Below are 15,416 nucleotides of genomic sequence, written 5' to 3' on the forward strand. Positions count from 1 at the left end.
CATTGTGGGAGTGAACAGTGATCAATGTGTTACAAATATTTACTATCAACCAGTCTTGATCACAATTTATTTATTACCGTAATAAATAAATTACGATCAAAACTGTTTTTGAGCCGCGTGGGATTAGCCGAGCGGGCCATGGCGCTTCAGTCATGGACTGTGCGGCTGGTCCCGGCGGAGTTTCGAGTCCTCCCTCGGGCATGGGTAATTTAAGTTAAGTAGTCTATAAGTTTAGCGACTGATGACCTTAGCAGTTAAGTCTCATAGAATTTCACACAGATTTGAACATATGTACTGCTTTTGATAGTAAATTTTTCAATTCGTTATAGTCATCCCATTACTTTACAAGACGGTAAATCACAGCATCATCCGAAACCAAGACGGCTACTCATATTGTCTCCTATGTCGTTAATATAGACCAGGAACAATAGAGTACCTATAACACTTCCTTGTGGAACGCGGCATATTGCGTTTTACTTTAGGACTTTCTGTCTATTACTACGAACTCTGACCTTTCTGACGCGAAATCACGAGTCCAGTCGTACAACTGAAGCGATATTCCATAGGCATGCAGTTTGATTAGAAGACGCGTGTGAGGAACCGTGTCGAACACCTTCTGGTAATCTAAAAATATGGACCCAGTTTGACATCCACTGTCAACAGCACTGATTACTTCATGATTATAAAGAGCTAGCTGTGTTTCACAAGAAGGATATTTTCTGAATCCGCTATGTGCTATGTGTCAATAAATCGTACTTCATAATGTTCGAACAAAGTAAATGTTCTAATTCCCTACTGCTAATCGACGTTAGTAAAATGGGCCTGTAATTCAGCTGCTTACGCCAATTTCCCTTTTTAGGTATTGGTGTGACTTGAGCAAATTTTTGCAGTCTTTCGGTACTGATCTTTCTATGAGCGAGAGGTTGTATATAATTGCTAAATATGGAGCTATTGTATCAGCATACTCCGAAAGGAACCTGACTGGTATACAATCTGGACCGGAGGCCTTGCCTTTATTAAGTGATTTAGGCTGCTTTTCTACACCGAGAATATCTACTTCCACGATTGTCATATTGACAGTTGTTTTGATTGGAAATCAGAAATTTTTACTTCGTCTTCTTTGGTAAATGAGTTTCGGAAAACCTTGTTTAATATTTCTTTAGGGGCACTGTCATCACTGACTTCACCGTTGTTATCGCGCAGTGAAGTTATTGATTGCGTCTTGTCACTGATGTCACTGATGACTAGAATCTCTTTGGGTTTTCTGACAGATTGCGAAACAGAGTTTCGTTGTGGAAACTGTTAAAAACATCTCTCATTGTAACACGCGCTATATTTCGAACTTCTGGAAAACCTTGCCAATATTGGGGATTTTGCGATATTTTAAATTTGGAATGCTTTTTTCGTTGCTCCTGCGACAGGAATCTGACCATTTTTGTGTACGATGGGGTATCAGTACCACCACTTATTAATTTATGTGGTATACATCTCGCAACTGTCGTCGATACTACCTCCTTGAAATCATTCCACATCTTTTGTACCCTTACGTGATTAGATCGGAAGGAGTGTAGACTGTCTCTTAAAAAGGCGTTAAGAGCATTTTTATCAGCGTTTTTAAATAAATATATTTGGTGTTTCTTTTTGATGGTGGTAGGTGTTACGGTATTCAGCCTAGCAGCGACTGCCTTGTGGTCGCTAATCCCTGTATTCGTCACGACCATCCTCTGCAGCAATTCTCTGAAGGGTTGCACTTCTGTCACACTTACCGACTCTCTTCAGTCGGCGCTGGTCCCATTCTTGCAGGATCTTTTTCCGGCCTGAGTGATGTCCTAGATTTGATGTTTTACCGGACTCCTGATATTCACGGTACACTCGTGAAATGGTCGTACGGGATAATCCCCAATACATCGCTACCTCGAAGATGCTCCGTCCCATCGCTCGTGCGCGTCTGTAAGACCACGTTCAAACTCATTTAAAACATGGTAACCTGCACCTTTTGCATTGTCGAATTACCTTTGTAGATCAAAAAATTCTACTTAAGTGACTACTTTTTCCTTCTGTTTTGCATCCATTATCAACCGCTGTTTGAGAACTGTCTGTCTGGTGCTTTCACATTTTTTAAAGTCACACTAATTGTCACGTTAGAGATCCTCAATTTCCTTTTTCATTCGTCTCTGCATTATCCTTCTCAACAATTCTCATACATGGACCGTTAGCTGAATCTATGGTATTTCATGCACCTTTACACCCTTGTTACTTTCAGGATTACGTGGATTATACATTTCCGAAAATATGAAACTGTGTATCCGGTCTTACAGATGATACACACCACTATTAACAGCCATTTTGTTGCCATTCTCGCCAATGATTTCAATTACACAGAATGTTATTCGACATGTTTCCTATTTCTTCACATCTTTCCTGCAGTCATGTCACCTTATCTTACCTGAACTTCTTATTTATTTCCTTCCTAAATGACTTATATCCCTGCATTGCTTTCTATTTCTTTCATCAGTCAATGGACGTATTTCTCCAGTTACCCAACGTTTTTTCGTAGTTACCTTCTTTGTACTGAGTCTCTGAAGGATGTCTGTCGGTGACTGATCGGCACAAAAAAAAAAAAAATGGTTCAAATGGCTCTGAGTACTATGGGACTTAACTTCTCAGGTCATCAGCCTCCTAGAACTCAGAACTACTTAAACCTAACCAACCTAAGGACATCACACACATCCATGCCCGAGGTAGGATTCGAACCTGCGACCGTAGCGGTCTCGAGGTTCCAGCCTGTGCGCCTAGAACCGCTCTGCCACCGCGGCCGGCCTGATCGGCAGAATTAAGGTAGTTGAACAAATATTGACTCGTGGGGGAATAACATCCAGGATACCAGAGGGACTCGTACAAAGTAAATACTGTAGAGGAACGAAGAGACTGGTATCTACCCAAGCTCTTCATCTCAGAGTAGCGCTATCACTCGTCAGCCTCATTTATTTAAAATCTCTTTTGAATAAATGAGTATGATGAGTGCTGGACCGAGATGAATAGATGGCATAGTAGAGGAAATATGGCAGGCCACATCAAACCTCTGAAGTAAATATCTAGGACATGTTTATCTATTGCACAACGAATAGCAGTAGGACGCAAAATGGAAGTTTGGGTGGGAGTACATAAGCATGTGCTCTGGTAAAAATAACAGGTTTACTCAGGAACAGCTGAAAAAATAATAAGCTAAACAACTAATAAATGGTTCCTGTTCTTAATAACACTTTCGGCTGAATTACAAAGCGATATTTAAAACTGCGTCTAGGAGACCCCAGCAAGATTTATCATTAATTATTAATTATGGAAAGGCCAGAGAAATCTTTCAATTCACCCACTTACATAATAGAAATTCAGGGCAAATATAGTCCGCCCCGATAGTTGAGTGGTCAGCGTGCCGGAATGCCATGCAAAGGGGCGCGGGTTTGATTCCCGGGTGGGTCGGAGGTTTTCTCCGGTCAGAGACTGGACGTTGTGTGTCCTCATCATCTCATCCCCACAGACACGCAAGTCGCCGAACTGGCGTTAACTAAAAACACTTGCACCAGGCGACCGGTATATCCGACGGGAGGCACTAGCCACACGACGTTTCATTTCATTTCAGAACATATATGAAGAAACACTTCACCAGTATGCACATGGCTGGCAAACGGTCATCCCCTTGAGTGCACGAAGCAAGTGAACAAGAATTCACCGGTTGGAATTAATTGCTAATAGTTGCACATGGGAGAGGTTCTGAAACTAATTTGGAAGTTGTACCCCGAGAATTAGTAACTGTGGATGTAACGACTCCGATAATCCGCGAGCACATGGTCATCACAAACAAAAATTCGGGATAAAATGATTACTAAAATTCAGAACAGCTAACAAAATTGGACTGGATATATTGATGTTACATACAATCTGGGAACATAAGGCTCTCAGATCCATACTTTACAAGTGCAGAGACTACTAAGTCACGGGTAAACTAGATTAACAATTGAAATCTAAATTAGCCAAGTTTCAGAAATCTGTTCAACGAACTAAATCAGACTGAACTGAGAAGATACATCAAGAGTCACCATGTTTGAACAGAGGCAGAGCAGATCAATGGTGTAGCGTCGATAGTTACCATGCCAAACCGTAGGCGCTCGCTCTGGTAAGTCGGCACTGAGAGAGAAGACTAACTAAGACGACCACAGCACCCTCTGACCACCGCTGTGGAGTTCAGGGACTGCCGTCTTGATTTAGCCTCCATTCCATCAAGAGCAGACGGCCTGGAAATATCGCTTCTTCTACTGAGTGGGCTAACTTGCTACTGAGACTTTGTATTAGTTACGTTCAGTTACAGTTTAAGCAGCCACAAGTATTTGTTACTTTTGAGATTATACGGAACAGACATCCTAACTTCACAGGATTAGACATTGCGTACGACTTCACACCTACGTGCTCATCCCAGCCAAAGTTATGTATGCATATGACAATTACTTGCGTTGTTGACATGCAGTACCGAAGTGCTTCACCTCTCCTTCTCCTACTCGCTTCCTTCACTCTCGGCCTATATTATAGAAGCAGGTCACAGGAGCAGACACACGGACTGCCTATCTAGGAGGGATAAAAAAAATTGCCTAGATGCGTGGCTAAGTGCAACTGCTCATAATGTTACGAAATTAGCAAGAAAAATTCCGTATACCACTTAACTAATTACGAGAGATGAGAACAAGACGTTAATTTTGACTTAATCTGAAATCTACAAAAATAAGACAACGAATCATCTATGAAACAGCACAGTTACACTCAGTCGGTGTCGCCCTTCTCGCTTCTCCGAGAAGACTCCAGAGAGGACCCTTTTGGAACCCACGTGTTCCGTTCATCCGGAAGTGCCCAGAGAGCTCCCAATTGTGTGGTGCCAACCTGTACAAGAACTTCGTGCAAGGCGAATATGAACCTCTTTGCTACCTGGTAAGTGCTTTGTACGGTTGGCTATTGTGCCGCTGTAGCGGACTAAAATTGGTTCAAATGGCTCTGAGCACTATGGGACTCAACTTCTGAGGTCATTAGTCCCCTATAACTTAGAACTAGTTAAACCTAACTAACCTAAGGACATCACATACATCCATGCCCGAGGAAGGACTCGAACCTGCGACCGTAGCAGTCGCGCGGTTCCGGACCGAGTGCCTAGAACCGCTAGACCACCGCGGCCGGCGCTGTAGCAGACTACTTTTACTCCTATAGAGCTAGAAACTGAGGTTTACCTTGTAAACTCTCATTCATACTTTTCATTCATCAGGTAAGAGGTAGAAAGGTTTATATACTGACGTCCTGCACATACATGTCTTTAATGTGGATGTGGGGCTTCGGTAATTACCAGATATCTTAGTGAAATGTGAGGTGAAATAAAGGTAATAAACCATGTGGCCACTATACACACACTTAGCTGATCAGTCTTTTTTACGTAGTTTACAGTTTGCGGCCAGAATTGAGGTGGCAGAGGTGGGTACATTAAGTTAAATGTTAAACAAAATGATACAGAGGCTCTTGTCCATCTAACTTCTATCACCCCTTTTAGGAGGTGCCCATATGTCTTCAACCGAACTGCGTACGTCGGTATTCACTATAGCGGCATGTACAGGTTCAGAGATCTTCAAATGTGCATCATCGTTAGAGACCGGGAACATCTTCAGAACCAGCAGTGGCTGGCTGACTGGCCGAGACCGTCGGCAGCGAGTGGTCAGACGTGTAACACACAAGAGAACGACGCGGCGCGGCACTGCAGAATAACACGTCCAAAGGGCAAACCAAGATCGAACACTAAGACAAAGCGAATTCAGAACAAAGACAACGACGTGTAGCGTGATCTATACGACAATGCAGAGAAACCACAACTAACGGCCGGAGCCGCCACACTGCTGGTTTTAAAGGCCGACCGCTAGCTCTATTAGGCCGGCCGAACAGGTGTGGCTTAACGGTCGCGCTTACATCGGCGACCGCAGAGCCTGCAGTTACAGCCATCCCGCCCAGCAGCCATCATCGATATCCATACCGTCCGGTGGGTCTTCAAACGCGCCCTGCCGGAATACCAGAACCATCCATACCACATGGCTTTAGAGATCTTCGAACCTGCCTTATCATTCCTGAACAGTTTAGTAGTCTATTTCTTTCCACAGTGATTCTACCGGACAATTCTTCTAATCGTCAGTCTTTTCTTCATAATTACTAACTTGTTATCAGAATCTATATCGGCTACTGGGTACGAAAAACAATCCAGTATTTGATTTCAGAATCTCTGTTTCATAATGTTTAATTCTGCGCGACTCTTCTCGTATCTCCAGGCTGTTTACCGAGCTTACATCTTCCACTTGTCTATTTGGGTAGTATGTTCAAATGTGTGTGAAACCTTATGGGACTTAACTGCTAAGGTCATCAGTCCCTAAGGTTACACACTGCTTAACCTAAATTATCCTAAGGAGAAACACACACACCCATGCCCGAGGGAGGACTCAAACCTCCGCCGGGACCATTTGGGTAGTACATTACTATTAGTAGCTGAAATTACTTGTAGTAATCAGCTCATCTTTCTCCTCTCTCAGTACTAGTTTCTACTAGTCAATACTCTTCCGTAGTGCAGTCAGTTATTTCACCCCATACTACAGGGTACCAGACTTCCACGGTGATAAGGAACTGATCTCCAATTACCTACTACATTACTCATCCAGTAACCTCATGCACTTTGTCTGTATCCTCATCTTCTGAGACGTCAGCACGCATACCTGAAATACTGTTGTTGACGTTGGTGTGCTGTAGATTCTGATCATAATAATCCTATTACTGAACACAGTAATTTACTTTCTTCCTTATCCTTTTATTCACGGAAAATCCTACACATGTTTCTTCTGCTGCTGTCGGAATGTTGCACAGTCATTTAACCTCTGCCATAGTGTTCTATTCACGGCAGACCCTACACCTGTTCCTGCTGCTGTTGATTCATCTGACCAGGACTACTTAATTTTTTTTTTCTTTCAAGTCCACTTTCCTCTTCACTCAATGGATCCCCCTATAATTCGACTGAGTTCTTGCATTTCCCTGATCTGATTTCCTAGCTTCCATGCCACATGCAGGCCTCTGACACACTGTACTCCGACTGACCGAATGTACGCTTTCGACGGTTATCCACTCTGGATCCATGGCCATCTCCTCGTCGGCAGTCCTCTCCCAGGAATCCGAATGCAGGATCAGTCGGAAATCATTGCCAATGGAGACGTCAGCGCTACAGCATATACATATTGTCTCAAGGATTTAAAAATATCAGCACTATCCCAATGTTATTTTTGGAAAATATACTGTATGACATTGTCTTAATTTTTCTAGATCTTGTTCCCATTATCAAGTGTTATGATATAACAACTACCCAGTATCTTACATAGGAATCTCTGGGTCCCATGAAGTTTTTATGATTGTAATTTCTCTTCTTCTTACGTATCCGAAAATGTACCTCACCCTCTTGACATCTTCGGTGTACTTGTACCACTGACATTTGTTATTGCTCACACAGAGCTTTTTACATAATAAAATGGCTGAGACACCACTCTCCCAATACTCTGCGCTACTATTCCTCTCCCTATTTAAGCATTCACAATCACATTATTGCCGGATCCTTATTTCACGATACACAGTATTTCTCTCATTTCAAACCCCCGTGTAGTCACTATTTATTTGTGAGCTCTGTTTCTGTACTTGAACTGCATTCTTGGCGCTAATTTGGCTTCGATTCAGATAGTAATAACGCTACTTCGAAACTCTTCACTGTAACACGCTTTCGTCCCAACGATTACTACAGAAAATTTTCAGATGGAGCTGGAATTCCTCTGTATTCTACCGTAAATCTTAATTTAATTGCCAATTTTCAGTGATCCCCACGTCATCATCGCAGCCTTAGCGTTTCACTTTTCCATTTTATAACCGACCTGCCACACTAAAAGGTATGGCTATGCATCCATAACTAATAGATCGGGACCTTTTCGTTGGTTATTCAGTCTCTGTCTCAAGGACGCTTGCAACTTTGTAGTTTAGAGTATACCATTCTCGTTTTCATTGTGAGAGTATGTCTTATGTATCTTTACCGTAATTGCTTTTTACCTTTTCCTTTAAACAAACTATGGGCGTCCACGGCCTTCAGACACATCTTTCTACTTTTCCGTCAACTGTCGCAAATGTAAGACATATAGATACTGTAACCCGTAAATGAAATGCTAATAAATACCATTACTTTGCAGTGTTCTGAATTTAGATTTATTTCATATATCTATCCTGTATCCAAGTTCGTTTGTGTGATCACAGTTTATGTTTCAGACTCACTTTTCGCCGTGAAGCATAGATTCAGTGATGTGATGACTACGCGCTACTTGCGTGCTGTTGCATGATTAATCACTTAATTTATTGTAGAACTTGCACTGTGATTTGCCTTCTATTCGAATCCATCTCCTCCTGCCGTCCAGTACGATGTGTTTCATCGCATTGTACAGCAGCATTGTACACAGTTGCATATCACCCAAATTATTCCTAACAAACAGCCCATTCTGCGCCTGTCTGCTCAAAACGATGGCAAAAGAAGCGGTAATGCGTGCAGAAACTGCAACAGAGGAATTTTATACCATCATAATTGATGCTCCATCTGAAAATTTTCTGTAGTAATCGTTGGGACGAAAGAGTGTTACAGTGAAGAGTTTCGAAGTAGCGTTATTACTATCTGAAGGCAAATTAACGCCAAGAATGCAGTTCAAGTACAGAAACAGAGCTCACAAACAAATAGTGACTACACGGGGGTTTGAAATAATAATTGATTCTGAAAATATCCCAAGTCACTTCCTTTCACGCTGCATCTCCTGTGATATATCCCTAACAACCTATCTCGACATAGTAATTTAACAAACTACATGATATACTACCGCTGGCAGCCATAGCTAGGACCCTTACGACGTAGTGAATTATATTATGTACATTGTGTGTATCACGACGTTTCAGTCTTGCAATCTGTTTCTGTTCTATGCGCAAGTAGTAAATGCATACTGTTGAAGGAAAACGACGATATAAATGAAAAGCGAGTGAAAGGGGAAGAAACTGGAAAAGTAAAACCTTTGTTGGAGCCCAATCTAAACAGTTATACTCAAAAAATAAGAAATTTTGCTGACTGTTCTCCATATATCAAGTCAGATAAAAACAATACAGTCTATTACAACATCGGAAGGATTTTGTTGATCACTGCAATCAGTATTCATTCAGTAGTTTACTCATAACAAAAGCATAAATAATTTCATTTTGAAGTGGTTAATACTAGCATGTAATGCACTGTGCAGGCCGAAGGAATTCACGTCGCGAGAACGTGTAATGGGGTGGTGATATTTGACAATTTTCCCTTACCCATATTGTATTTCGAGAACCGCCTTGCCCGCTGAAACTAATTGTTACGAGATTAAATTCACTTAATTCCCTTATATCTTAAACACATAAAATTGAATAATATTACATTGTTATAGGAAAGATAGGAAAATTAGCTGATACGGATTCAGTACCACATCTTAATGCAGAATTGATTGCGATGGGAATATGTTTGATGACGTAGCTGTAGACAATACGAGCAGTGCGTGGAAATAAATCAGAAGCTAATGACGAATATGTTAATACTAGGTTAGTCATACAATTAATGTTAAGGTAACACCAACTAGCAGCAAACACCTGATTAAAATACTATGATATAGCTAGTGTTACAGAAAATGAATTAAATGACCACCAAATTTTCGTCTGATATCTCCATTATTATAAATGAAATGTACATCTTACGTAATGAAACCTCATAAGAGATTTATATTGAGTTGTCTGTCGATATGTCACCTATATTTTATGAACTATCCACCAAATTATCGAGTTAACTTTTCGTGAAACATGATGTGTTTCTTAACGAATTTTCTACGGAAATAGCCAATTTGCCAGAGGACGTGTCAAAACTGACATTATAGTACAGTATCCCCATAGCTGATGTTGCAAATTTGTCACTGCAACAAAATAAAATGGTGATCCGACAAAACTTAATGAGTGCTGATACAGCTAAGCTGATAGATGTACACAGTGAATTGCTTGACAACACGAAACGATTGTCTCAAGAGCACAAAAATACCGCAAATTTGTACCTACACTGAATATTACAGAACAGAAATTCAGTACCATATTACAGTTTCAAGCACAGATTGTTTAGAGTGGCTTTCAAGGAATAATGAGTTTGTAAATGAACATTTTAATTCTAAACTGTCACGCTTAGTTTACCAGTGTGTAAATGAGCTATAATCACAATGTAATACTCTAGGCGAGGTTGTAAATTCCATAATTAAACATTTAGAGATCATTGCAGATACACACTTTCAACAACTGTGAGGCAGTGGCACATCACAAGTCAAAGAAATGCAATGAGAACTAGCCTACATCAGGCAATAGTGGGAATATTTCGCCACGTACTATGACTAGAGCTCACGTAGATGCTAGTCTTATGCCTCGTAGCCAATAGTACGAGAGTGAGTTGAATCACAGTAGTATGTCGTCTAATCGTGTGTTCTACAGTACTGGTTTGATGCCGCAGTTGTTATCGGTCCTACTGGTTGAAAAACTACTTAAAGATATGCAGTCCCAAGTATTGACTCTTGCGGAAAAATTGAAATGATCGTATGGCGTTGATGGCCGGAAGTCCCCATCCAGGGAAGTTCAGCCGCCGAGTTGCAAGTCTTATTTCAGGTAACGCCACATTGGGGGACTCGAGTGTTGGCGTAAAAATGTAAATGCCGTGTGACTAGAGCCTCCCGTCGGGTAGACCGTTCGCCGGGTGCAAGCCTTTCGATATGACGCCACTTCGGCCACTTGCTCGTCGATGGGGATGAAATGATGGTGGTTAGGACAACACAACACCCAGTCCCTGAGAGGAGAAAATCGCCGACCCAGCCGGGAATCGAATCCGGACCTTTAAGATGGACATTCTGTCGCGCTGAACACTCAGCTACCAGGGCAGGACAGTGTTGGCAATGATAAGATGATAATCAGGACAACACAATACCGAATCCACGAACGGAGAAAATCTCGAACAACGCAGTGAATCAAACACGTGTCCCCTGCATGGTAGGCAACCACGTTACCACTCAGCTATGCAGGTGGACACTCTTGAGGAAAAGGGTATACATCCTGTTCCACTCATTAATGCTTTTAAAAATGTATTATCCGGGACACGGACTGGCCAACAGATAACACAGAGTATTACAGGCTTCATAATCCGCCCCGATAGCTGATTGCTCATCGTGACAGATTGCCATCCTATGGGCCCGGGTTCGATTCCTGGCTCGGTCGGGGATTGTGGTGTATTCGTCATCATTTCATCCCCATCCAGGGCGCAGGTCGCCCAATGTGGCGTGGAATGCAATAAGACCTGCACCAAGGCGGTTGGACCTGCCCCGTAAGGGGCCTCCCGGCCAATGACGACAAACGCTCATTTCCTTTTCCACAGGCTTCATATAGGGCGGAGGTGCCCTTTAGGCCAACAGCTGAGAGCTGCCTTGTTTACGCTTGGATTGAGCGGGCATTTCTATCAGAAAATTGGTGTAGTTATGTTCAAGAGAGGTTTAGGAAGGAGGTAGTCCGAAAACCTTCAACAGCAAACAGGGCAGCCTCCACACTTCAAAAATTATACAAACAAAACCAAGAACTGGGACAACCTAATTTTTAACCGAAATATACTCAAAATTCTGAAAGCTACACTGTCTGTGAGTACATAGGATAAACTAGTGCGAGTCGTAGAAATTGTTCGTGATTATTTTACGTCGATCTCGAATTCTCTTGACCTTATACAAGAAGATTCAAGATCGAATATTCACAACAATAATGGTGCTGCACAACCTACGGTGCCTTGGTCGCAATGGGACTACTACAGTAGCCCAAGAGATGACAGAATACATTACATGGCACAGTGAGGACCGCAACATATGCGAAATTCCCGGCAAATAGATAGCGGCCCGCCAAGAAAAAATGAAAGAAAACGATGTAATAAACCGTCTCTCGGTTGGTAAAGGAATCGAGTTGACCACTGTCAAAATGACTATAATAACTCGAACAATAATAGCCACAACAACAGGTGGAATTCACCTTAGGGAAATGATGAACAACACCGAACCACGATAATGAAAATGGACCTGAGATGCAGGAGTCGTCGGTGCATACATGTACTATTAAAAGAGACTGGAGATTCGACATCGAACTGGAAACATAACTGAAGTGGCACGTCAGCCACACCCCACAAAGACTTGATCAAAAAACCTGGTTACACGAAGCCCTCAAATTCTGTCTGTGGACTTGTCTGAAGACAATAAAGAAAATAAAGCAAATACAGTTAATGTATTAATATACAATGATATCAGTGTCACAGAAGAATTAGTAACGAATCAGTTTTAGTATCATGTTCAAAGCAAGGAAACTGTACAAGTTACTAGATATGACGTGGTAGCTGGTATACCAAAGAATTTGATGGTAAGTATTACGTCCACGAGGTTATAAAAAAATGGTTCAAATGGCTCTGAGCACTATGGGACTCAACTGCTGTTGTCATAAGTCCCCTAGAACTTAGAACTACGTAAACCTAACTAACCTAAGGACATCACACACATCCATGCCCGAGGCAGGATTCGAACCTGCGACCGTAGCGGTCGTGCGGTTCCAGACTGTAGCGCCTTTAACCGCTCGGCCACTCAGGCCGGCTCACGAAGTTATATCACGAAATAACAGAGGTTTCAGGGTTACCCTTATTAACTGTCCGTAAATGCAAACTCTGGACGCTATCAGTGTCGTCTCAAAATGTTACGTTCCAGGCACTTGAAAATGGTTAGGAAATAGTGTAATACTATGGCTCTTCTGAATCACAAATGGACTAATAGTCGCACGTGTTGGAAGGATGTTACAATAGACTTCTTCATGGACAAATGCTGTTCGAACATCTATAGACAAAGAATCAGTATGACTCGTATAAAGGCAAAAGAGATCAAAAGTAAGTACTGCCAAGATATTTAAGTTAATAGAAACCAAAACTGCACCATCTGGAAGATATCTGCAGACATAAGTCAAGTTGATGGTGTAGAAAGTTACATAAAGAATAAGGTAACTGAGTCTCTCATTATTAACTCGTCATAGGATGTTCAATTACAGAGAGTACTGTGGAAGTTTATACATATCTATAGTAAAAATCCTGGAGACACAAACAATTAGCAGTATCATGTAAATGTCCAACCCCGTCAGATTTATTGCTACAAGAGACATTCCATCCCACAGACAAAGAAAGCTGCAGATAGTAGTGAAGTAAAGCAGATGCTCTAATGGCACATAATTAACCACTTTTGTCACCATACTGCAGTCCACTGTTGGCTGTTACGAAACTTAGAGGCAATGTTCGTTAGGTTTTGGATGCAACGGCAGTTAACAAAGTTACCATTCTTGCATGAACTTGTCCAGAGAATTTCGAGGAGCAACTGCAGAAAATTTTTGGAGTTAGATTCCTGACTGGTATTGATTTACGATGTTCCTACTAGCAGGTGAAACTAACAGGACAGTCTAAGAAATACACAGCCTTTACGGTCGGCATTAGAAGTTATGAATTCTTTGTGCTGCCATTTGGCTTAAATGTAAGCTCAGGAGTATTCATAACTGCGCCAGACACAGTATTGGGACCTGAAATCCTTGACGAAGATATTCTCTTAGACAGGCATTCATGGGAAGAACATATACATTACTATAATAGACATTACAGAAAATATCAAAGGCAAGTTTAACTCTCGCAGGCATACATTCTATCAGGTGCTGGAAGGTTTCTGGGGGAATAGCTGCCCATTATCCATAGAGTGGTGCGCTCAGGTATCGATGTCGGTCTGTGAGGCCTGGCAGGACGTCGGGGTTCCAAAACATCCCAAATATTTTGTGTAGGTTTCAGGTCAGGAGTCTGTGCAGGCCAGTCCATTACAGAGATATTATTGTCGTGTAACCATTCCGCCACTGGGCAGGTGATCGATCGTGTTGAAAGATGCATCCACCATCCCCGAACTGCTCTTCAATAGTAGGAAGCAAGAAAGTGCTTAAAACATCAATGCAGGCGTGTTCTGTGATAGCGCCACAAAAAACAACAAGAGGTGCAAGCCTCCTCCATGAAAAACACGACCACACCATAACACCACCACCTTCGAATTTGACTATGGGCACTACACACGCTGACAGATGACATTCATCGGGCATTTGCCATACCCACACCCCGCCATCGGTTCGCCACATTGTTTACCTTGATTCGTCACTCCACACAACGTTTTTCCACTGTTCAGTCGTCCAATATTTGCGCACCTTACACGAAGCGAATCATCGTTTGGCATTTACTGGCGTGATGTGTGGCTTATGAGCAGTTTTCTCACCTCCCGTCAGTCATAGTCCTTGCCGTGAATCCTGATGCTGGTTGGAGTTCCTGTGTAATGGTCTGGATATATGTCAGCGTATTACGCATTACGACCCTCTTCAACTGGCGGCGGTCAACAGACTTCTGTGTTGCGTGTCCCTCCACGCTTCCACTTCACTATCACGTTGGAAGCAGTGGACCTAGAGATGTTTAGGAGGGTGGAAATCTTTCCTACAGACATATGACACAAGTGACACCCAATCACCTGACCACCTTCCATGTCCATGAGTTCCGCGAAGCGCCCCATTCTGAGCTCTGACGATGCCTAATGATTGCTGAGGTCACTGAGTAGAGTACCTGGCAGCAGGTAGCAGCAAAATGCACCTAATATGAAAAACCTTCGTTTCTTGGGGTGTCCGGATGCTTTTGATCACATAGTGTATAATGCACTACGATATTTTTCTTTGCCCTGACATGAATAAGGATGTCTACTTGTTGACACATCATTTGCTGGATTAGGAGCGAGCCTATTTAAAATTCATGAGGAAGATGAAAAATGATAAGTATCTTATCTGATCGCAAATTCTCATACTTCGCACCGAGCTAGAAACGTTAGCAGTGGTTTGGGCACTTAGAAAATACAACTATTATATCAATGGAAAGCTGAGCGAAGTGGCGCAGCGGTTGGCACACTGGACTCGCATTCCATTTATTCTTTCTACATCAAACAGGATCTAATAATCCCTTAGGATTAAATGGGGATATCGAAAAAATTACATTTCACCCGTATTTCACATTCCAGGATTGAATCGCATTTTCATTAATAATACCATTATGAATTACACTATGTCTGATAAATCCTTATCTTCTAGGACACCCAGATAACTTTTTACCGGCTGAGAACGACGGTTCAGAGCAGATTCTGGGGTCCTGATATAGGTCTCTC

At 42.1% G+C, this 15,416-nt stretch overlaps 1 non-coding gene across 1 annotated transcript; it reads right to left on the reverse strand.

Annotated features, from left to right (window-relative positions):
* Nucleotides 1-12,710: 12,710 nt before the first annotated feature.
* Nucleotides 12,711-12,794, reverse strand: Trnas-gga. Its single transcript is given in 2 exon segments — nucleotides 12,711-12,745; nucleotides 12,755-12,794. It is a non-coding gene; the product is annotated as a tRNA-Ser (tRNA).
* Between the last annotated feature and the right edge of the window lie 2,622 nt (nucleotides 12,795-15,416).

Source organism: Schistocerca americana, chromosome 3 (assembly GCF_021461395.2).
Source record: "Schistocerca americana isolate TAMUIC-IGC-003095 chromosome 3, iqSchAmer2.1, whole genome shotgun sequence".
Lineage (NCBI taxonomy): Eukaryota > Metazoa > Arthropoda > Insecta > Orthoptera > Acrididae > Schistocerca > Schistocerca americana.